We start from the raw sequence: 23524 nt of genomic DNA, 5'->3' as shown, positions 1-23524 counted from the left end.
ACTCACCAGCACTTCTAGTTTACATACAGGAACAGATTTCAGGTGCAAGCTGCAAGTGGGATATTAAGGTGAGAGCTGAGGAAGAAAAAGGGATGAGTTTCAGAATCTGGAGAGCTTTCTGAAATGCTGCCATGCCCTGGGATATCTGGGATATGTTCTGTCATGCACCTGCAGTATTTTAGGACATCTGGGTTGTTTGGAAGAAAATGTGAGATTCTGTGACTGTCAGTAATATTGGGTTTGGAACAGTCTTGGGTAACAGCTGTCCTTAACTCAGTACTAACAAAGTAAATTTATTAGCAAACAAATGATAACATCCAAAAAAGAATCTGTAAATGAAAACATAGTCATAACTTTTCTTGAGGGGAACCCTGCCTCTCTAATTTACTATTAAGTGGCAGAGGAAAATTTTTTATTTAAATTTTGTGTCTGGCTTTAAAAATATGCATGTAAAATTAAAAAATACTGTCCTGGACTACTCGGGAAAATAACTGCAAGTAGGATATAAGAATAGAAATAAGGAGATATTTTTCATCACAATGACAAGATTGAAAAAAAAATTGTCTTAAATTGCATACTAGTTTCAGCAATGTTTAATGTAAATATTAAAGAACTGGGAAGGAGGAAGAGGAGTGGGGCAAAATAATAATCTTGCAAAAGATTTAGGTGCTTGAAAAGTGAGAACAAATGATGAACTTTAAGAAAACATAACTGGATGAAAGGCATTTCTATTTAATATCTATTGAAATGATCCTACAATAAGTGTTTCCAATTTTTTTTTTTTTTAATGGCAAGACTCTACAAATGTTCCAGAGTAGGTAAAGATATACACAGGGTTAATTTAGGTCTGCTGATGTACAGTGAGTACACACAAAAAGGCCAAAGTTATGATCCTCTAAATAAATGGGTTTTCTTTAAAGGAAATGTAGGACTTGGGGATGAAAGGGAAGGTTGATATAGCTCTCTTGTTAGCAAGACAATGTCTTTAGTTATATTTAGTGGGTAAGGAGGCTGGTGCTTGGACTAGCAGCTGTGGAGGTTCTGCTGTGTGTTTGGTATGCCTTTTATCCCACACAAGCAGCTTGCCCCTTCTCCAAACACAGCCTTGCTGTCTGAAAAGGGTCACTGGAACATATGGGACTTGCTCAGCTACTGAACCTGCCTATTCTTCTTTCACTTCTCACCTTCCTCACTCCCATTTTTGATCATTTTCCCTTCCTGCACTGTCCTGTCCTCCTGTTGTCTGAATCACAGGGATAAAGCATGTCAAAGTGGGATGGGAGCACTTCCTAGCCGAGTTTTTCTGGCCCCCATTACATGTCTGCACATCCAGGCAGCTGTGTTCAAGTTACAAGGTGAAGGAATGAAATGGAAGGAGCCCTGTAGCAGTTTGCACACTGCTTCCATCCTACCTAGGATCTCCAGGGGGCATCGAATGCTGAGAAGAAGGGGAAAAGAGAGAAAAAGGAAGAAAGGAAAAAAGAGAATCCATATTTATTTAATATGTATTTCTCAGGAGGTTGGCAGGTCTGATTACAAGATGTACCAGGTACACCGAAAGACACAGTGTCTCAGGAGTTGTGACCTAGGTGCCAGAGAGCATCTTTAATACAGATGGAGAAAACTCAAGCATCTCAAATCCTTTAGTGGGGTGACAGTTGGCAAAGTATAAATTTTTAATTTTTCTCTGGATGTGTTTAGTCAACCATTATTTTTTTTCTTCCCATTTGTTCTGTCTTTAATGCTCTCTTTTCTGGTGACTAGAGAGGACAGGTTTTCAAGTGGTTTTGTGCAATGGAAATTATACTTTTCCTCCATATACAACAATACTTCATGTCACATGTGGCCTAGTATGCAGAACATCCCTGTATGTTGCTGTAGTACCACATAAGAGAACAAAGCTCACACACAAAGCTCCTGTGCCCTGTTGTCCTTTGAAATTGTGTCCCTTTTATAAAGGATTGTTCCTCTGCTTTTGGTACAACACTATTGTACTTCACTTTAGCAAGAGGAAAATTGTGTGCCTTTCTGATAAATTAAATGCTGTTAGTCCACTGTGCATTATTTTACTTAGTTGGACTGTCCTGTGTTAACATCAACACACATCAGTGTGTTTGATTGGGTTTAGCTCACTGCTGTTCACTCCTGCAAAATGAGCACAAAAGTGAATAAATCCAATATACTTCTGCATATCTGTACATGCTGAAAAGCTTTTTATACTTACATCATCTGTTCAACAATTTTCTAATTATTAGGAACAAAATAGTAATTACACCACTGTTTCCTTGGCCATGGGAACACCCCCAGTTAAAAAGAGTGCTTTGGAGGATAACAGATGTTTTATCTCTTGGCCTCTGACTTCAAAGGAAAACAGTTATCTGGAAGGCACAAAAAAAGAGGCAGTAATCAATTGTTCTGTCATATTTTGTGAGCATGGTAATTGCTGACTCAGCTGCTTAATACAAAGCATCTCAGACTAGCTATTAGGCAGGCTTAAAATCTTTTAGGTAGTGGCAAGAAGCTTGGAATTAAATGATAAAATTAATGAGTTTGTAACTTTTAATTTTTTTTTAAGTCATTTTAGTGTTTATGACTTCTCAAAAGTAGAAACTGCCTCTCACATTGAATTTCACAGTACTGGCTGATCATGCAGAAAGATATTTGTTTACAGCAAAGGGTTTAATTAAATAGGTCATTACAGGTAGATAAGAAAACTAAGTGTTGATGTAAACAAGGCTAAGGGTTTTTTCTCTTTATGTCAAGGTTTAGTAAGTGTTAAAACAGGTGTTTCCTTGCCCCAAAAATCTACAATAGCTCTCTATCCTTTCATTTGTTGTTATTTTTCTTTTTCCCTGGAGATTTCTCTAGGGCAAAGTGGATATTATGATATATGATATTATGATTTTACTAAATATGGAGAAAGAATTTAATTCTCAGGAAGTACAAGAGACAATCTGTAGTCTATGGTCAAAGGCCCTTGTGATATAAAGGTAAGATATGAAAGATTATGTGTTTCTTTAAACTGACCAGAAATGATATCCAATTAAAAAATAACACACTCAGAGCCATTCATATAGCTGAAACAGTTAAATATCAGAAAGAAAAAAATATTATTTCAAGCTCCATTGGAAACTGCATAAACAGTATTTGCTAAACCATATAAGAAAAAAAAAAGGTATTTAGATATTTCATTTCAATGCTTTTTAAAACATAAAGGAAAAAAATACTAGGAAGGTTATGTGTTAAGCTGATTGGAAATACTCTGTACAAACATACATGTTGATTCTTCATTCTTTTATAAATGGATCACCCCAGGGCAGCAGATACTGTTCCCACTGTGTTCACATGTGAACCTAAACAAAACCAGGATTGATTTTCTCCACTTTCACATTGTCACTAGCTCATTAAATCAGCCTTTTCAAGAAAGGTTGAAGACCATACCATCTTGAAGAGTCTACCTCTGCCTCCCTTGCTTCTCTTCTTACCCAGCTCTTTCTCTCTTCTCCTTCCCCATTCTTCCTGACCTCTTTGTGCCATCTGAGCAGTGCAGTGTCCACTCTGAGCCCTTGGGGGTGCAGGACAGGAATGGAGATCCAAACCTGGATCTCTGCCCTGTGCCTGCCTCTTCCTGAGCATGGCCACCCTTCTCCATAGGCAGCAGCAAGTGGAGATGACAGCACTACCAGAGCAGTGGAAAAAACAGATGAACTTGCTACATGCAAGCAAGCTCTGGCCTAGGATCCAGGTGATGGAGGGTGAGGCTGAGACCCACTTCACTGGAATTTTGGGTGCACAGATTGTAATAGAGAGCAGAAGAGTAGTAGGGTTAGCCTGCAATGAAGGCTGGAGCATGGAGTTATGTCATCAGGCATGGAAATGGGGCAGTGGGAAGGCAGAGTACATGAGCACTGAGCTACCAGAAGCAATGAGGGTAACCTAAATGGATGGAAAATTGTTCCATTTTAATTTTTATTGAAACATATATAACTGGATGCATAATTTCTGAAGGGGGAGCTTTCTTTGGAAAAGAACTAAATATAAATTTTTTTTTTACATATTTTATAAATCAAGTCTTAGTGCTCCATGTTGAGGAGACAGCTGGAGAGCATTGCCAGTCTTGCTTTAGGAAGAGCTCTGCTCTTTCAGATACCTTCCTCAGGCACATAAAACAAGTAGGTTTTTGCATGACCACTTCTGATTAATGCTGCCAGTCCAACTCAGTCTTTCCAAACTCTTATTTTGAGATTACTGAATGGGAAGGTGTACTGTCAGGATTTCTTGTATGACTATAGAGAGGTGCAGTGGAGAAATTATGCATATATTGTGGTTTAAAGAATAGTATAGTACCATTTTTTTAACAAGTGAATATTTAGTAATGTATTTTGGGAGAAGGGTAGATGAAAATCTGCTCAGATTAAGCTTTGGTCATCACTCCAAGTAGCCATAAAATTGAAATGTTAATCAAAAAGTTATTAGCATTGCCCGTTGGATGTTCTGTGCATTTGGTACTCTAACTTCATTAACTGTCTACACTAATTTTTAAACAAGCAGCCTCAGTCCAGCTGTCCTCTTTGAGTATGTCTGCATGACAGAGGCATTAGTTGATGGTGGCAACATGATGTAAACTCCCAGGATTCCTGGCAAATACTTCAGGGCTGCTACTGAGTGCTAAAACTCACATAGTTTATCTTGACTGTAGAGTTGCCTGAGCCTGCTGGATGAGACTGATGTAAATACTTGGGGTGGATCACACTCAGTTTTAATGTGCCTCTGTAGCTGTGCCCTGCAATTGCAGCTGGTATTTGACAGATTCTTTGTTTCTGCTGCTTTTTATTCTTTCTATATTTGGATTCAAGGCAGGAGACAGAAGTACATGTTTTTGGAATCAAATTTGGAAAGCACTTCTAACAGATGTTGATAATTGCATGGCACTTTTGGTGATGCTAGACATAAGGATGAACACAGCTGGTTGAACTGTATTTATTGAAAATAAAATGCTGTGAAAAGTTCTCATTTTAGTATAGCGATTAGGCTGGGAAAATGCAGAAGTATTGAACAAAAAAACAATCAAAATTTTGTGTGTCAATTGTAAAATACTATTTTGGAGTTCAGAAATAATCTAAATTGACTGCAAGTCATACTGCCACAGTTCATTGTTTTTATCTTTCCTGAGTTTTTCACCCCTTTATCTCCAGTTAGATTGGTATTCCAAATGCATTTGGAGCACATAGGTGACCTTCAGTAACCCTCCCAAATGTATATACCTTCATCTTTGTATGAAATTAAATGTCACCTGCTGTTTCAGTATTGTATCTCAAATTCTATGGATCCTTGTATGGATCCTGAGATCCTTGGATGTCTGCAATATTTATCCTTTGGAGTACAGTTTTGAGTTGTTCACTGCTTTGCTTTTACTTTCAATGTATTTTCACTTTGAACCCATTAATTGTATGTATTGAACACCTGTCCTGTTTCAGATCCCTGAGGTACCCAGCTCTTAACTTCTCTCTACTTGGAGAAGCAGCCATTAATTACCACTCTTTGTTTCCTCTCACTTAGCTAATTTTTAATCCACAACAAGAATTTACCTCTTACCCTGTGGTTATTTATTTTCCTTAATAGTTTCTTGTCAAGAATCTTATCACAGGCCTTTGTCAAGCCAAGTAAGTTATATCTACCAAATCTCCACCATTCTCCCTGTTCCATTAGCAGTGTCCAACACTTCAAATAAGTCAGGGGTAGTGTTTTCCAGCAGGGAGGTCCAGCTTTATCAATGTGTGTTTCTATGCTATCAGCTACTCTGCAGCTAAATGAAGACATCAGGCCCACAATGTCTTTAGTTTCTTTTATACAGAAATCAACTTTAGGCTGTTTTACTTGGCCTTTTTTTGGGTTTTTTTGGGTTTGTTTGTTTGTTTGGTTGTTTTGTTTTTTTTTTGTTTTGTTTGTTTGTTTGGGTTTTTTTTTTTTTTTTTTTTTTTTGGTAAATGTTTAAATAGATATCTGTGACAGCATCCTGCCTTTTTATTTAGATCCACTCTTTTAACATTCATGAATCACTACCTTCACAGTGGGGCAATCAAGCTGAAATCACAGTTGATTTTCCATTTTTCCTAATCTTCCTTAAAAATATTTTTGAAATGTTGTTTTAAAAGTACTTTAATTATTGAACATATTTTAGGAATACCTAGAGGATAAAAATATGCTTGTTGCATAGTGAAAATTAATGTAAAGACATTTTGTAGGTCTTTTTGCAGTAATCATAAAATTTCTCACTGCAAACTGAATAAGTAGCATTGCAGTGCCTGTTTTAGACTCCCAGGTAGTATTTCTGAATGTTTAAAATATTTCTGAATGTTTAAAATATATTTTGTCCAATTTTATTGTAGTGAATCAACAGTTGAATATTTCTTAATCCCTCTTAGTCATCAGTGAGGCTAGTTCAGAGTTTATGAAGTGCTTCAGAGTCCCATGTATGAAAATATTTTAGATTTTCAAAGGTTGCCAATGTTAGTAAAAAATATGATGTTCAAAGGTCTTACTGAAGTTATTGGAGAAATGCTGATAGAAAAGAAAATCTTAAAAGCTCCCCCTCTCTGTAACTACCATTGGAGATCTCTCTGTGAAAGTGTTCAGTCACAGGTGAAAACTAGAAGCTCCCATTTCTATGTGAGATGGGCTTATTCCTTTCAGTATTGACTGTCACACGCTTTGAAATAATGCACTATTGTGCTTAGAAATTCCATAATAGCAGATTCCATGGTTGGGTACCAGCTTTATCTTCATTTCCCACCTCCCTTCCATCTGGGGAAGAATACTTTCTAATTACTTGTGTTTTCCAGATCACTCGTGGTCTTTGCTTCCATGCTGAGTGGAGATTACACTCTCCTATTAGCCCTTTTAAGGTCCAAGGAATGCCAGCCATGCCATGTGCGAGCAATCTGCAGGCACCATTAGCACTGCTTCAGTGCCTCTTGATAACACTCGCCAGGAAGTCAATTAAAGACGTCAGGGGGTGGGCTGGGCCACTTCTTGTTACTAACAACTCTCGTTAGGGGGTGGGGAATGGGGAGTTTGAACAGGTGATTCTTACTATTTTAAATAAGAAATGGAAAAATACCCAGACTAGCTTTCTCCTTTCCCCCCCATTCATTCTTTTTCTTTCCTTCCCATTCTCTATCTTTTTTTCCCCTATTTCTAAAAAGATTTCCAAAGTCTTTGGCAGATATGCCATTTTACAATGTCTGAAATCAGCAATAAGTGCAAATCTCAACAGAAGAAATCTATACAAATGATAAAGACAACAGAAATCAAATCAATGTTTCAGAAGTTAAAGAAAATCTTGGGCAGTAATTTTTCAGAGCATCCTCTGATCACAGGCAGCTCCTCTAGTCATGATTTGGGCTGAATTGAGGACACCCTCCCTTTTATAAAAGTTTCAGTAGCGGGTAGGTTGGGAGGCTTGAGAACTTATAAATGTTCAGGAATACAAAGAACTTTAAAGAATTGAACAGAATGGGATGTTATTGTCCCTGTGTTCATGTAAAAGTCTCTAGCAGCTGTGAAAGAGTGTATTGCTGGGGAGGAGGACACCAGTGAGGCTGGTGTGTGGCCTCGAGCAGACGTGTTTTCAGTGGTGATGCTAAATACCTCTGACAGTTAAGTACTGAGGTGGAAGAATTGGTATTTCATAAAAGAAATGTAAGATACAGACTAAAGTACACAGAAGCTGTGGTAATTAAAATTTTTGAAAGACAGTTCATACTTCTGGATGTGTTTTAGAACCTGAGGGTGATTATTGTTACTCACCAATGAACCTCGTTTTTTAGCTATTGCAGAAAACATTAGAAAAACAGAAATGGAAAACCAGTTTTGTTTTCTCATAGCAAGAGATCCTGTTTGTGATTCTTTCTGCTATTTGGGTTTGGCTTTTTTTGAAGGGGTCTCCTCTCCTCTCTCCCCTCCCCTCCCATCCTTTTTTCCATTATTACTTTATAGATTTTCCAACAGTATATGGTAGCATACATTTCAGCTTTCCTTGTCAAAGGTTTTGCTTTGAGTAAAGACAGTAAAAATCTGAGTCTTGAACTGAGTCAGGATGTACAGATCCACTCTAGGAACCATCATTATGATTGTGATTAATTCCAAGCAGGCAATGGAAGGATTCCAATGTTTTTGAATTAATGTTTTTCATCAGCATGGAGGTTGTATGACTCAAATGTCTTTAGTCTCGATATGGAGAAAGAGTGGAAACAAAACTTTGAAATCCTCATTCAAGTCTTCCATTTTTGTCATATGACCCACAAGGTGTTCAGTGGTCCTTTTGAGATAACTTCATTAGATAAAAGCCATCATGTGTTTGGAAAGAGCAACATGCAGCACAACCCCAGCAAGAAAGCACTATATAAGAATGCATTCTATGGTGTTTTAACAAAGAGAGATCTGGTGTCTTTGAATGACCACTGTACCATACAACTACACAAAACAAAACACTGTTTGTATCTGGCAGTTACCTTGCTGCAAGTTAAAAAATAACCTGAAATGGTTAGTTGAAATTCTTCAGGCACTTGGAGCTCCCAGGAGCACATTACTTGTGTTAAAGCTCCCATCGTGTCCTGCTGCTGAGCACATCTCATCTCACCTCACTCCAGCTTCATCCCACAGCAGCAGAGGGATGCAGTGAACTAAATTACTCAGGCAGCAAGAAAGAACTGTTTCTCTGTTTTCTTCTTTTTAATATTATTGTATCAGCTCTGAAACAAAATGGTTGCTTCTGTGTTCATAAAATTAATGTAAGAATTTCTGCTTATGAGGTTTGAATATACAAGGTTCACAAATCTTGCATTAATATCAGTTACACCTATGTATTTCTGCTGTCCAGTTGTCCATCTGAAAACTGAGGCTTTAGTACATTTTTTACTTTTTTTTTAAACAGCCTTTGTTGCTGATTTTTCAATTTACAGTGCTTACATTGAGAAAAACTAGTAAATAAAATATGTCATTTATTCTTTTTTTTTCTTATTTTTTTAATCTTTTCAGTGTACCATCCATCTTCTTGTTTATATTTATGGTATATAATTTATTTTTACTTAATAGAAGAGAATACAATGGAGAGGGTTTTCAGCATTAATTCTTATTATGCCAGTTACTTATTTTCAGAATTATTTATTTCCATCTTGCTGACTGTTTGGGAGAAATGACTTAACTTATCTGCTAGTGTGTGCAATAAAGGTAAAATGAGAGATTGTTTACTCCTCTAAAAAGACAGGCTATTTGTTTTCTTTTGAAACAAACGAGAACATAAGATGTAAATTAGTGTAGCAATAGTAATCTCCATCAGAAAAGTTACATTTATCAAGGAGAATAAAAAGCAAAATTAAGAAATATGACCTGACTAATTATATTAAACAACAATTTTCAGCCCGCATATTGATGTCTCACCAAAAAAAAAGTGTCCTGGATTTGTTTTTATAAATTTTAAGTTAGACATGATAGAATTGTCATTTGGACCACTGTGTGAAGAGCTGTAGAAAGTACAAAGAGGAGATTGTAAAGCTCAGTGAGACTGATCTATTTAAATAATTAGCAAAGGGAGCCAGAGAAATCTGATCATCCTTTTGCATCTGGGTTCTGAGATCGGTTAATTGTCCAGACTCACCCAGGAAATCTGTGGTAAGCCACATAACTGGTTTGCATTTTGTGCATTCCAGCATGGTACCATAGAAATGCTGTGCTATTACATACAATAATTTCAGCTGTTGAAATTGCTAAATCTGGTTAGTACTTCACTTTTTTTTTCTTTAGATTATTTTTGTTCTAGTCTGTTATTCCCTACTAATGGTATAGAGATTGAAAGCTCATAGACTACTTTTCTCTTTTGTTCCCCTTACACTAATGTGTCTAACGTGCTGCATCTGTATTTAAGTTTAATTGTGTCTTTGGCATGCTAATCAACTTTCACAAGTCAGAAAAAAACATATTGATCGCATTGTGATATCTGTACATTAAAGAAAGACTATCTATTTTATAGAAGTAGAATTATTTTTTGAAAAGCATAGAAAAGAACAGTGATTGACATTAAATTAATGCTTCAAGACATCTTAAATGCTGTTGCATTAGACAGTTCCTTGAATGACTCAAAGCTTCCAAGTTGTGTTTTTCTCATCTAAAAGTCTGAGCTGTGTACCCTGGCAAGGTGTGTCAGCTTTTTATCAATATCAGGAGTTAAAATGAAAGTTAGCAAAATACCTTCTACCCTAAAGTCAAATAATGGACCCCAGACACTCTGAGTGTTTACCGAGATGTAACTTCTGTCCCTAGCTTTTGACTGTTTTATCACTGCATTTTCACTCATTACTGTGAATTACCACATTGAATTGTACTAAACCAGCATAACAATTTATTCCAATAGAAAGTTACAGTAAATAGGATTGGACTTTTGTGTTTAGTGTAGATCTATGAACCACATACCTAACCATAATAATATCCACAATACAGGACAGGAAATTCTACTCCTGAGGCACGCTTTTGGCCAGAATTTTATTACTAACCAAGTCTTGGCCAAGTCCAAGACCCATCCAACCTCTGCTTGGGGATTCTATCATGTGCAAACCTATGGTAGCAATAAATTATGAAAATGAGAGTAAGGCTTTGCAACTGAAAGGCCCCTGCATAATTTCTGGATGTCCCTGGTGTTGAAAAAGTGATTGGAGGGATATAAAATGACTTAGGAAGTCTGAATTGTGATATATATTGGTGATGATTTTACCTTATTATTTTGAAACAGGAATTTACCAAGGGCTTTAATGGTTATCTTTTTTTTTTTATGTTAATTCAGGTATCACTGTTTCTCAGTTCTGTAAACTGTATCAACATGAACACTTCTCCCAATTGCAAAAACAACAGGGAGTAAGCAGGAACATAAAATTATTTTTAGAAAATGCATTTTTAATTACTGAGCTGCTTAATTATTGAGCACTACTGAAAATATCCTGTGAACCTCATCACTATGCAAATTTATTCAGTTTTGGAAACAATTAAATGATAATAAAGCATTCTTTTTTCTTTTACAACATATTACTGCAATGAAGCTGTTACCTCTCAGTGTGCATTTTAATGAGTTTTAAGTAACATTTTAATGAGCTCAACATTACCATAAACCCAAGGATTAGACAAAATTGAATTTACTGGAAAAAGGAAGGGGTTCATTAAGAGTTAATTATATAGTTTAAGAAGAAATATAACTCATTTTATGATGTCACTTCAACCATGAATTCAGCAGTAGATCTATACTTATTAATAGGCGTAGAAATGCCATTATTATATTGACATAAAAACATGGGTTTGCACACTACTGCTCAGGCTTCCAATGAAAGTTTCTTTATTGAAATCCCTGGGTCAACTTTGTTCTTATCCAGTTCATTATTACATCTGAGGAGAAAAAATACCAAGCTTTGTATTGCTGGTTTGTAATTCCACCTACTATTTTTATAAACATCATGAACAGTGAAAGCAAAGTTTAATGGATTTACCATTACCAGTAGGATCTAAAGGCAGGTTCTGAATAAATGTCTTGGATTTATTATTTTAAATAGGACTGGTAGGGATTTGAGTCCAAACTACCAGTTCTCCTGACATGCCCACTGTAACAGAGATGAATGGCTGCAGTCCAGGCTCATGGATGCCCAGAAATCACAGGTAAATTCCCACATAACAGCTCTACACTGCCTGCATTTAAATTCAAATGTATATCCAGGTGTTGTTGAGATACTGCAGGATGTGGATTTAAAGTGCTCATGTTCAGTAATTTCAGCTAACCTTGAATTTACTGCTTTGCCAAAGTTTGCATTTCTGTTTAGCCATTTGACAGAGGAGGGAGGGTTGTAGCTCAGTGCCCCCAGATGTTTGGTTAGAAAAGAAGGAGAAAAAAAAAAATCTTAAAATCTTAAGCACAGTATAAGTTTTACTGATTTAGTATAGTCTCTTGTTCATAGGATAACTCTGTGATCTTCTATTTAAAAATAAATAAATTATTTCTTGATGTCACAGCTTTTTAGTGGCGTGAGGGAAGCCTCTGTGGGTGTTGAAAGCTTCGGTGGGTTTCAGTAAAATGGAGCTGATCTCCTAAACCCTGCTCTTGAGGGGGAAAGAAAATTCTAGCCAGATGTCTCCTTGAAGGAGAAAAGTCATGAACTGTGGCCAGCAATTTGACCTGGAGGATTTCTGTCACTCCTGCTTGATCCAGACCCGAAGTGTGTCCCAAGAGTGGCAGTTCTGATCTCTGAGCTTCAAAATGTTAAGGTGAATGTGCAGACCCTCACTAGAAAGATGATTCCTTGCAACAGAAGTCAGGGTACTGCTGGCATTTGGAAGGGAAGCTTGATTAGTACCTTGGATTGAACAGGTGAAAGGAAGAGCAAAGAAGAACTATTAAGCAGGTAATAAATTCTGGATATGAAAGAAAACCAAGTGCCACTGGCTGTGTGAATATGAGTCACACAGTACTAGACTTCCATTTCTTCAGCAGCAGAAGTGTTTCCATCTCTTCTGAGTTGTTTCCAGCAGACCTGTCTGCTCCTAAGGAAGGAAGGAAGCCCCTGTGAACAGAATTAAGTTGTAAAATCAGAGTGTAGCAATTATTGACTGATCATTGCTTAGTGCCCCATGTCTTCTCCCCCAAAAGTTCACCTCTTTGTATGAATGTGAGCACAGCCAGGCATGTGGAATTCTTCAGAGAGAAAATGAAAATGTTCTACACCTACATCTGGAATTGTTCAGAAAAGGAGGAGCAGAGCTACAGAGGTCCTCCTCGAGGGAGAGTTTAATTCAATTTGCCTTAATTGAAGCTGCACAAGTGAACTACAGAATGTTTCCAGTTCTCCTGATCTCAGAGAAATCCCACAGAGTTCACTGGTCATATGAGCCCTTGCATTTTATATATTCCTTATTCTAAATTCCTTAGTCTAAATATGGGGAAGCATACTGCATAGTTTAGCAACACATTTTCCTTGCTGGAAAATCTGCTTTAAGTAGTACTATTCTCTCCTGGCCACTTATTTCCTCTGCTTGTAATAGCTTGTCATTCTCTCAGTTGTTTATGAATCTGGGCTGTGAACTGGGTCAGTAGAGTGATCTGGGTTAAAGATCCTCAGCAACAGGAGTTGTTGCCTTTTTTTTTTTTTTTTTCCTTTCCTAATTGGCATGGAAGGAAATGTTTGTAGTATTTGGCCTAAAGTCTATCCCAGGTGAATACTGTGGTGGAGGCTAAAAATTCCCTCCATCCAATCCTGTCAAGTCTAATAATCTAATCTGCCTCTTTCAATATTGTGCTTTGCCTATCATACGGTGCTTGAATATTTTATCTAGTTGGTATAGGCTCTTGCTTTCCAATGCAATCAAAGAATGACAGTTTCTCTATAAATGTACACAGGTTAACTGGTTGGGGCAAACTACAACCCAGGTACTGTGTGTCTAGTTAAAATCCATGCTAAGGAGGGAAACGAGTGAATTAAATGTGCTGGGAGGTTTCTATTTAACGTTTTAAACAGAAACCTGTTTTAAATGTTAAACCTGTTCAACATTTAGTTGTGGATTATTGCCTGAGCTGGAACAGAGTCTTGGTTACACTTGCATTGGAAGGAAGGTAAGAGGAAGAGGATAAATTGTAAAATGGATTTTGTATTCTAAAGTGGGATTAACAGAGGTCTTTCAGACCCTTCAGAGGAATGTGAACCCTTCCTAGGAAGGGCTGTTCCAGATGTTGAGTAACTTCAAGGCTGTTTCACAGGCACATCTCAGGTTGCTGCTTTTCTGTCATGGCGTAGGTACATAGTCGTGTTGTGCTCTTTGTCAGTTTTCTTTTATTTTAAAGGGGTCAGCAGATCTGTTGTTATCCTCATTTTCTCTTGTACTGAACTGCCAGAGGAATATTCAGCTCCAAGGGTTTTTAAGGATGTGTGGCAAGTGGGGGCTTTATTTTATTACTCTAGTTTCTTGTACTCTTAGGGTTTTTTTTATTATTTAAATTTTGTACGTGAAGTAGCACTTTAGGACAGTGGTATTAGTTTAAAAAAAGAGAAAAAAAATTCTTTCACATTTACTGCCATCCTCACTGTTATGCTACTGTATTTTCAACAATGTGTCTGACTCTAACCCCTCAGTTGAAGGTCATTTGGAGTCTCAGGCATGGCACAGTGTGACTGGAGGCTGGAGCTGGACATCCAGGTTCTGGTCCCTCTCTGGGTGCTTAAGCTCCCCTTTCAAAATTGCTTCAGGCTATTGGTCTTTGCTCCTGCTTCTTTATTTTTTCTTCTTTTCTTTCCTCTTGCATCATGTAGTGAATAATAATGAGGGCAATCTGAACTCTTACATTCTTTTTTTACTTTTGAAAATAAGTGTGAGAGTTGAGTCATATTTCATATTGTATTGAAGTAATTCCTTGTGCTACTTGAATAGATCAAAACTGCAAAAGTGGTAAATTGCACTAGTTTCTTCTTTGTTTTGAATAAAATATCAAAACTGAGGCTGTCTTTTCATATTTAGACCATAGAAAGCTGCTGTTTTATCTAGATGTTTGTGGATTATTTCCTAGTTGTTAATGTGTTGACAGAATTCAAATTACTGAATCCTAAGTGCACTTTAATATCGGTTCTACATATCACATTGCTCCTTCTGTTTTTAGAGCTCTGGAAACTTAAATTTCTTAAGCAGAATGATACAATAACAAGTGACAGATAAATTCTTAACATTTGTCAAGATAATACAGAAAACATGTTCTATAATTTTTCCCCCCTTTGTTAAATTTGAAATAATTTGCAATTCCTTTTTTTGAAGGAAGAATCCAATGACAAAACTTCAAATATGACCCTAACTTTGCAAGAAAAAAAAAATGTATTGTTTTATTGTGTTAAGAGATGACAGAGTAGATGCTCTAAAGAACAGTTTCTCTAGGCCATGCATCCCTACTTCTTTAATGTATTGAATATTATTAAAATAATATGTAATCATAAGTGATAGAGGAGTTTTAGGAAGTGGGGCTTTGTTGTAAATTCTTTCAGAGGGAGTGCTGGACATGCGGACTTGATGTGCCTCAGTAACAGCCATGTGAGCACATTTTATGCTTTTCCAGTTTCCATTCTATATTTGCTGGTACAAATTCTATAAAAAGTGGAAACCATTGAGTTACTCAGAAGGTTATGCTGAGCCTGTGTGCCATGACATGCCTGTTTGTGGGACAGAGCACATGAGGCCAGCCAGCCTTATGGAGCCTGTTGAAATGGCATCTGGCAAGCACCCCAAAACTGACATGGGGACAGTTTGCAGGATGGGAAGGGAAGTATTTGAGAAGCAGCAGGCAGCTCCCACTGGTGTTGTGTACCAGCTGTGGACGTGTCTCACGCTCCAAGTCTGATGAAATGTGGCTGCACGGGCCCCTCGTGATGGAGTTACAAAAGCTTATTGAGGAATACATGCCTTACTATGTCTGCTCAAATATTTCATGTCCAATCCTGACTTCTGAAGGGAGCAGCACCAAAAAAAAAAAAAATCCTGTTCACAAAAAATTGAATAGATGAGTTTTAGCTTATAATTAACAGCTAGAGACCATGGTTGGGCATGGGGAATTGGAGGGTGGATGGAAGAGGATTCCTATGTTGGGCAATGGCCTATTTTGTTTGATGCTTTGCCTAATGTGTCTGAAGTGTAGCAGTAATGTGGCAGTGCCCCCTGCCAAGATGGGAAAGCATCCCAGCTGTTGTGTATGTGTTGTGCATGTGTACACAAGAAGTTTATTAGAGGCTATTCACACTTCAGTGGAGCTCTGAGATTGCAGTCTGTATTATATTGGCTAAATGAAGCATGTAACATTCTATATTTCTCATACAAGAAATATTCATTCATTTGTATTCATTTTCATGATTCTCAGCTGCTCTTATTCCTTTGTTTTACCGAGGCACATGTACATTTTAGGTGTTTTGGCTGGGCTCGAACTGGAAGCTCGCAGACTGATGGAGTTAAAGTGGTTGTAGGAGAACCAACTTCAGTTTGGAAACAGAAAAAATGCAATTAGTCCATGTTGTCTCAAACTCTAGGTAGCTTTCATTGGGTTGAGAAGTGCTACAGGTACCTGGCAGTGCAACTTTTGTACTCACAACAGCAAACCTGCATGTTAATATACTGTAGTTTCTGAACCTCACTAATTAATTGTCCTTTCTGGAGCACCTTTCTGCTGTGCACACACAGATTCAAAATCGGTGCAGTTTCTTGTGTGCCCTTCTCAAGCACATGGTGAAAAGCTCCCACAAGAGTTTTGTTTGTATATCAGTAATGTCTGAGGTTTTTTGACATTGCTTTTGAAAATTTTTATGTATTTATAATTCTTTTAAGTTTTCGTTGTTGTTGTTGTTTTGTTTTTTTTATTGGTTGGCAACCAAAGGCAAACAGGCAATGTCCAAACTCTCCTTTTATAACAGTAGCCTAGGACATTGTGGAGGATTTCCACTTTTCTTAAACACAATCCTCCCTAGTGCATTGTTGGAAGGGAAGCATTGTTGATGGGATTTGAAGAGTCTCTAGTGCTTTTGGTGAAATTTGTCCCTTATTTCTGCTGTAAAGAAGACATTCTGGCATAAAAGTGACAGAAAAAGTGTCAATTCAATTGTCATGTGGTGTTTCCTTAAATTGTGTTTGCTTCCACATCTGATATTCACATTAGTTGGTAAAAAAATAAATAAGCCATTTATTTGCTTTTGTAATGCCCATGATTTTCTGAATATGTAGTCCATTAACAGTGAAGATCATGTAAAAGCTATCTTCACATCTGAGTTAAACTGCTAAATGTCTGATCCTTGTTAAATTTTGACTTACAGCAGACCATGCACTTTTTAAAAGTTTCTTGTCTATAATTATGGTGTCAGTTGTTCTAGAAAGTCTCTGAACTTTAAGCAAGTAGTTGGGCTTTCAGTTTCAGTGAAATAAAACTCCTAGTAATGTGCCTCTTGTTCACATTAGCAATCTGTGCAGTGCATTCATCAAGACTGATTATGCTTTAAGAATAAGAAAAAAGAAATCTGTTCTGTATCCTAGAGAAAATTTTTCAACGTATTACGTTGTATAGCTTTAGATTTCTGAAATTACTTCAATGTGGTCTTCAGGATATTTGCATTCATAAAGAATACTTGGTTATGCTTATTGCTTCCCTTTGCCTTTCTTGACTGTCAAAACACAGTGATGCTTTTGAAGATTTATAGCAGATGGGTAATGAGATTGCTGACTGTTAACTGCAGCATTCAGAATTTGCTGGTGGAAGGAGGTGGGAGTTTAAAAAAGGGGGAAGGTTATCGGGGATTCATTGCAAGAAAGACAGGTGATAGAACTTTGTTTTCAATCAGCAGGCTTAAACATAAATACATTATGTTCTAAATTAGAAAATTCTCCTCTCTTCATGCTATCTAGTAGTCATATAAAGTCTTTCAGAAAAAAAACATTATGGAGGTGTCAGATTGCATTCAAGTGATCATAGTGAATCACAAGAAAGGCAAGGAGATTCTATAATTTTGCAGTAAGTAAATTCAGGCTGTGTTGCATATGCTTGATTCAGCCCAAATAGCAGCCTTTCAAAAATCAGAAGGAAATCATAAGCTAAAATCTGCAGTAACTATCACTTATATACCTGTGTAAAAAGGGAAAATAGGTCAGCAGTGCCCTTAACTAGGCTAGAAAGATTTCAAAGTCTGACTCCTGGCAGTGTGTACTGTAAATAAGAAAGGAAAAAGTCCATCTTCTTTCCTGACCTTTATACAGTCAGCTAGTTGGGGTACACCTCAGACTGCAATTTCAGAAATAGAGGCAAAAAGCCAACTATCTCCCACTGACTCTATTTGGAATGGCTCCTTGTTTGGAATGTCACTGTCACTTCACTCACCTCAACACTGTAATTCTCTGTTCACCGGGCTTAATATATTCTGTCATAGAAGCAATGCTTTTACATTTAGACATTAATGTTCATCATAATTTTCTGTATGTCTGTATCTGTGTATATGAACAGCTAAAAGTAGTAGAGGATATGTCAGGGTTTTCTCCACATTTTTGTCTTTACTGAGGCCTGTGAAGCTACCCTGAGCTGTGAGTACTGGGTAAGCACATGAAATACTGAGTGAGTGAGAAAAAAGGATGAAGCCAAAGATGTTGCTGAATTGGCAAGGAAGATTCTCCTTTTATTTCTTGATGCAGATATCTCTGTGCTGATCGTTACTTGGATTTCTAGGTATCCTACTAATCAAACATTGTTGAAGCTGCTAGGCTCTTTGAAAGTACCCTAACACTTCTGAAATTTATTCTCATGGACTTGGGCCTTCATTTTACTGAACTTTAGTCATGGTATTTTAACTAACATTTGTGCCTGATAGGCAGTATCAGTATCAGGAGATAGGCAAAGGATGGGAAAAACAGGAGGGAAAAAAAAAATATAGCTTGTTATAATTCTTTTTTTAAGGTAGCAGCTTTTTCCTGGCTGCAGCTTTTTCCTCTGCACATGCAGAGGGAGCTCAAGAACTCCCTGAGAGTCTTGCCCACGACTATTGCCAAGGTTGGGTGTTTTTGTTACTTTTTTTTCTTACAAAATGAGGCAGTTGCTGAAACAAAGATGTTGGGCAGCAGCATCTTCAAACAAAGTGTATTATTATTCTTCACTAGGGAAGTCTTCTGTGACCCCTTGTTTTTTTTTTTTTTTTTCTTTCAGCAGGTAGTGCTGGCTTGCTCAGGGACCATTTCAGCAGATCATACACATTAGTCAAGATCTAAAATACCTCCCTGCACCATATGCTACCTAAAGTATAATAATCCTTTAATCTGTCCACTGCATGACATCTGGGCAGTTATTTGACTTAGTAACTCATGTCGATTGTTCATATCAGGATGTGTCAGAGGGGGGAAGTGCCAAAGCAGTGGCAGAGAGACGAGGATTTAGGAAGATGCCTGTGGGGAAGTGCCTTGGATTGGGGGAGACCAACCTGTGGTGTGGCAGGTGACCAAACCACCACCGTTGTGGCTTTGCAAAATCTTTATATGACAATAATGTTATTCTGAGATAAGCACAAAACAGGAGAGGAGGGGGAAGATGAGCTGCCAGGACCCAAGTTACAGAAGCGCATTAATATTTACTCAATATCTCTTTATACCCTCTAGTCAGCACAACAGATGTAGCTGTGTTTTAAGACATTATAATTCATTGAAAAGGGCAACAAAGATACTCTTTCCCTCCCTCCTGTCCCCGGTAATTTCAGATGTTCACCATGCACACAGAGGGGGAGGAGGTAGAGAGACAAGCGCTGGTGGGAGAAGAATGCAATTATCCCAAAGCCTCCTGACGGGCATCCACTTCTTCCTTCCAGCTTAGCTGCTCTGACCACAGGCTGGGGGCTCGTGGGACATGGACCAGATTGAAAAAGTGGAAGCAGACAGATGGTTATTTGTAATCATCATGTAAATGTAAATCCTATAAAAATGTTTTCTTTCTAAGGGCCTAAAAGCTGGAAAGAAGGATTAAGGCATGGATATCTAGCCTAGAATAATTTTGACCCCGCCACTTTCCCTCCTACCCCATAAACATCGTGCCTTTATCTCCACTTCCTTTAAACAAATTGCTGGAACCTCAGCTGAGGAAATTAATTCAGTTTCCATGTAATTCCCCGAGTTTATGGGCCTCAGTTTGACCGAGGCCTGGATTTGGGCCTAAGCTGGCAGGTGCTGGTTAGCAGCTGCCTTGGGAGCGGGGGCTCCTCTTTGCTCCTTTTGCTCCCGTATCCCTCGCTCTGGCAGGTGCGTGCTCCGTGTGTTTATCCCCTTGCTGGATGTGCTCCCTTTCCTTGCTTACACTCCTGGCTACCTGGAAATGGCCGTGCTTGCCTTAAAGCCTGCCGTGACTGCTCGCAGACATCTCTCCTGTTTGAGCAGCGTCAGCTCGTTTGAGCCACAAAGAGAGCTATCAAACTTTAATTAACTTTTGTCCGCGGCGCTGTTGCCGGCTGCGTGCACGCTGTAGCTGCTCTTCGCAGCTCTCCAGTCCCTCGGTGCCTTTCCAGACAGTGGGGCTCAGCCATCTGGAAGATTTTGCCCTTGCAAGGCTTCGCCTTTTGAAACGTGAGGGTGTTTGTGCTGCCGTCAGGCTGGTGGGGGGAGCAGCCCCAGGGGTGCAGCTGTGCACTGGTGGTGGGGGGAATCTTCCCCTTGGGCAACCCCTGTTTAGACATAAAATAGCAGAAAGGTTTGGCTTGGAAGGGTCTTAAAGATCACCCAGTACCCCATGGGCAGGGACACCTTTCCTAGACCAGGTTGCTCGGAGCTCCACCCAGGCTGGCCTTGAACATTTCCAGGGATGGGGCATCCAGAACTTTTTTGGGCCTTGCCACCCTCACAACAAAGAATGTGAGGTAACACCCAAAAATCTAAAGAAACACCTATGCAAGCACCAAGGGAGCTATCTGTAAAATTGGAATAAAGTAAGGCAAGAACATCCAAGAAAGAATGAGGAAGAGGAGGCTGTTGGCAGCGCAGTGCTGCTTGTGTTGAATTTTTAAAACCCTAGTGTTTGTGCCCTGCCAAAAGGGCCCTGAGGACGGCTGGCTTCTCAGGTGGACAAAAGCCTTTTGCCTGTGTGGGGAGAGAGTGGTCTGCTCAGGCACACTAATAGTTATTTGGAAGTATCCAGCAATTGTGGATAATTGGCTGAGGAATATTCTGCAGCCCTCAATCACTTTTCTGTTTTCACAGATGGTTGTACCATTAGGTGTGGTGAGTGCACCAAGATGTGCTGCAACTTTTCCATTTACTGTGCTAGTACGTGTGAACTCAACTTCCAGCTGATGGTTCTTCCTCCTGTGGCTTCCTGTGCCACTCCGAGAGGGACAACCAAGCTCACCTGCTCGTGCTCTGCCCTCCTCTTCCCTGGTCCCTCTCTCCTGGGGTGATATTTGGATGTTCTGGGGTGACTGGGCTGATCAAATGAACATCTGTGCTTTAGATTCTAACAATAGCAATCTAACATTGTTTAGCAATCTAACATTTAATAGCAATCTAACATTGTTGTTAGATTGCTGTTAAAATACTGAATCGCTGGAATGGCTGCCTGTGCTCTTTGCTCTTTACCTTGTTTTTCTCTCTGCTTTTGTTCTTCTTTTTCACTTCTTTTACCTGGCTTTTTCTTTTTTTTTTTTTTTGTTTCCCTAAAGTTAGTCTTCCCCCTCTTCCTCTCCAAGTTATTTTCTCACTTTAATTTTTATTTCATGCATTTTTCTCTTATCTTTGTTTTTCTGTCACTGCTTTATTTTTTCCCTCTTTCTTTTTTCTCCAACCTCTTTTATTTTTCCCTCCAAAACACAGAATGCTTTAGATGGAAATGGTGAGATATACCTATTCAAGATTCAGGTATGTGCTGAGGTACAGAACAAGATTAAGCAAAGCCTGTAGCATCAATTTTGTCTTCTATTCAAGCCAGTTTTGCAGTGTGGCTTTGGGTAAAGGAATGTGATAAAATCAAATCACCTCTTAGCCTCATATTCTGAGGCTGATTGGAACCTTACACAGTTGCTGGGATGATTCAGAGAAAGTTAATGTAATTTGCTGTGTATCACTGCAAGAAACTGTGTTTGTCAGGTTCATACAGCAGTGCGAAATGCTCAAGGAAAATGCTTTCCTTAATATTACTGTTAGGAGTCAGAAATACAAAGCCATTATTTGATGGGATCTGCAGATTTTTCTGGGGATTTTTCCACTAATGGATTTGCACTGAAGTTCTGTAATTACATGTAGAACCAAGCCAATAAAAATAATATTTATTTTGTGTGTAATAATAGTAGCAGAAATTAATTTTTATCTATTTACCATTTATACAAAGGTCGGCATAGCATTGTCTAGAAGTGCTTTTTCTTCCTGCGTATCATGGGGATCACAGAGACATATGAACCTGCTTTCCTAAAAAAACATGAATTTTTAAGACTTTTTTCTGGTTCTTTCCCTGACATTCCCAGGATATTGACTTTCCAAAGTGTTGTACTGCCAATAGTCAGCAGCCCATGATCTTCATCATACTAATTCTGTGCTCTGCATTGCATAGGTTACTTCTTCCATTTGATCTTGAAGCTGTATAAATTCCATTTCTGCCAACTTGATTATTGTGAATCAGAAGGTTTGGATTTTTCAAAACATTTGAGGATTGAGGTTTTTGTTATCTATTGGGTGTGTCACCTAAGAAGAGTATGGGTTCTTGCCAGAGCTGCATTTGTTGCCAGCTGCCTCCTGTCACTTTTATTTTATGCTTCAAGAGAGAGACCTAAATAGTCACTCTTTGTGTGTGCGTGCGTGTTAGAAAAGGAATTAACTTCCAATTAATTCCCTCCTTCCTCTGGGATCTACCTGTATATCCCAAAATGGAGAACAATGAAAGTTACCTCCATGTCATTTTGGGTGGCAGCCCACTCACCTCAGACTATTCAGAAACCAATTCTTGTATGTATTAATCATATTTTTCTTCTGGCTTATTACAGAAGAGAAAAATATTCAGTTCCAAATGTTAAAATGGGGCATGTTTTATTAACATTGAAAGCAGTAAATTATCTCTGCTTATGAAATGAGACTGAGCAATTTCTGCTGAACTCTTCCTGACTTGCCCCTTCACTAGGATACAGTGTTTTCTAATTTCTCAGAGGGCCCTGGTTCCATTAAGGGCGAGAACTGTTTTAAAGCTGTAATGAAAGCCTTCCGTAGCTGAAATTCAAGGAGGGGCAATGCCCTAAATTCTATTTCAGTAGCTCATCTAGAGCTATTTTCAGTTTTATGTTTATAAGAATGTCAATTAACCTAGAGACTAAGACACACACAGAAGAGTAAGGATGAAGTGGATATCATTCTAACACACTGAAGCCAGCTAGTTGGACCTTTACAGAAGCTTGATTTGTCTGTGTAGTCTAATTTAGTTCTCAAACAGCTTGGTGATTTAAACGCTCTTTCTTTTCAAGGTAGTAGGATAGGGCTGGTCAAGGTGGCAGAAATATTAGAACTAAAAATATAGAGGGAAAAAATAAATATGCTGGAAGTACATCACTATTAGTTTTATTTCTCGGACACCTTTCAGAACTGGTGACCATTTTAGCATGTATGTGCCAGAAATACGATAGTAACAGTAATAATGGCAATGCCCGTGACCAAGGTGTAACTCTGCAGTTCAGTATTAGTTCTGTCCCTTTGTTACCATGAGCTGGAATTGTGGACCCAGACAAGGCAGATACTCAGCAGGTTGTTTTCTGTCATGAAGAGAACTCAACACCCAACCTGCAGTGCTGCTTTTCTAATGATGGAAAGAGATCCTCTCAGTATTAAGAGGAATAGTGGGCGCTTACACATCTTTGTAACTTAAACAGAGAGTAGTGGTTTTATCTGGAAAGAAAAAAAAAAGGGGAAAACAAAAGCCTTGTATGTGAAGTCTGTCTCCACTGGACAAAAGGGCATACCTGCCCAGCTTCATTTTTGAGAT

At 38.3% G+C, this 23524-nt stretch overlaps 1 protein-coding gene across 4 annotated transcripts in view; it reads left to right on the top strand.

The window, feature by feature from the left end:
* Nucleotides 1-23524, top strand: part of ROBO2 (roundabout guidance receptor 2) — a 434212-nt gene that overhangs the window by 266123 nt on the left and 144565 nt on the right. The window lies entirely within an intron of this gene.

This window comes from Serinus canaria, chromosome 1, assembly GCF_022539315.1.
Source record: "Serinus canaria isolate serCan28SL12 chromosome 1, serCan2020, whole genome shotgun sequence".
In the NCBI taxonomy this organism is placed as follows: domain Eukaryota; kingdom Metazoa; phylum Chordata; class Aves; order Passeriformes; family Fringillidae; genus Serinus; species Serinus canaria.
The sequence above is the reverse complement of the archived record's forward strand: the minus strand, read 5'-3'. Positions and strand labels throughout refer to the sequence as shown.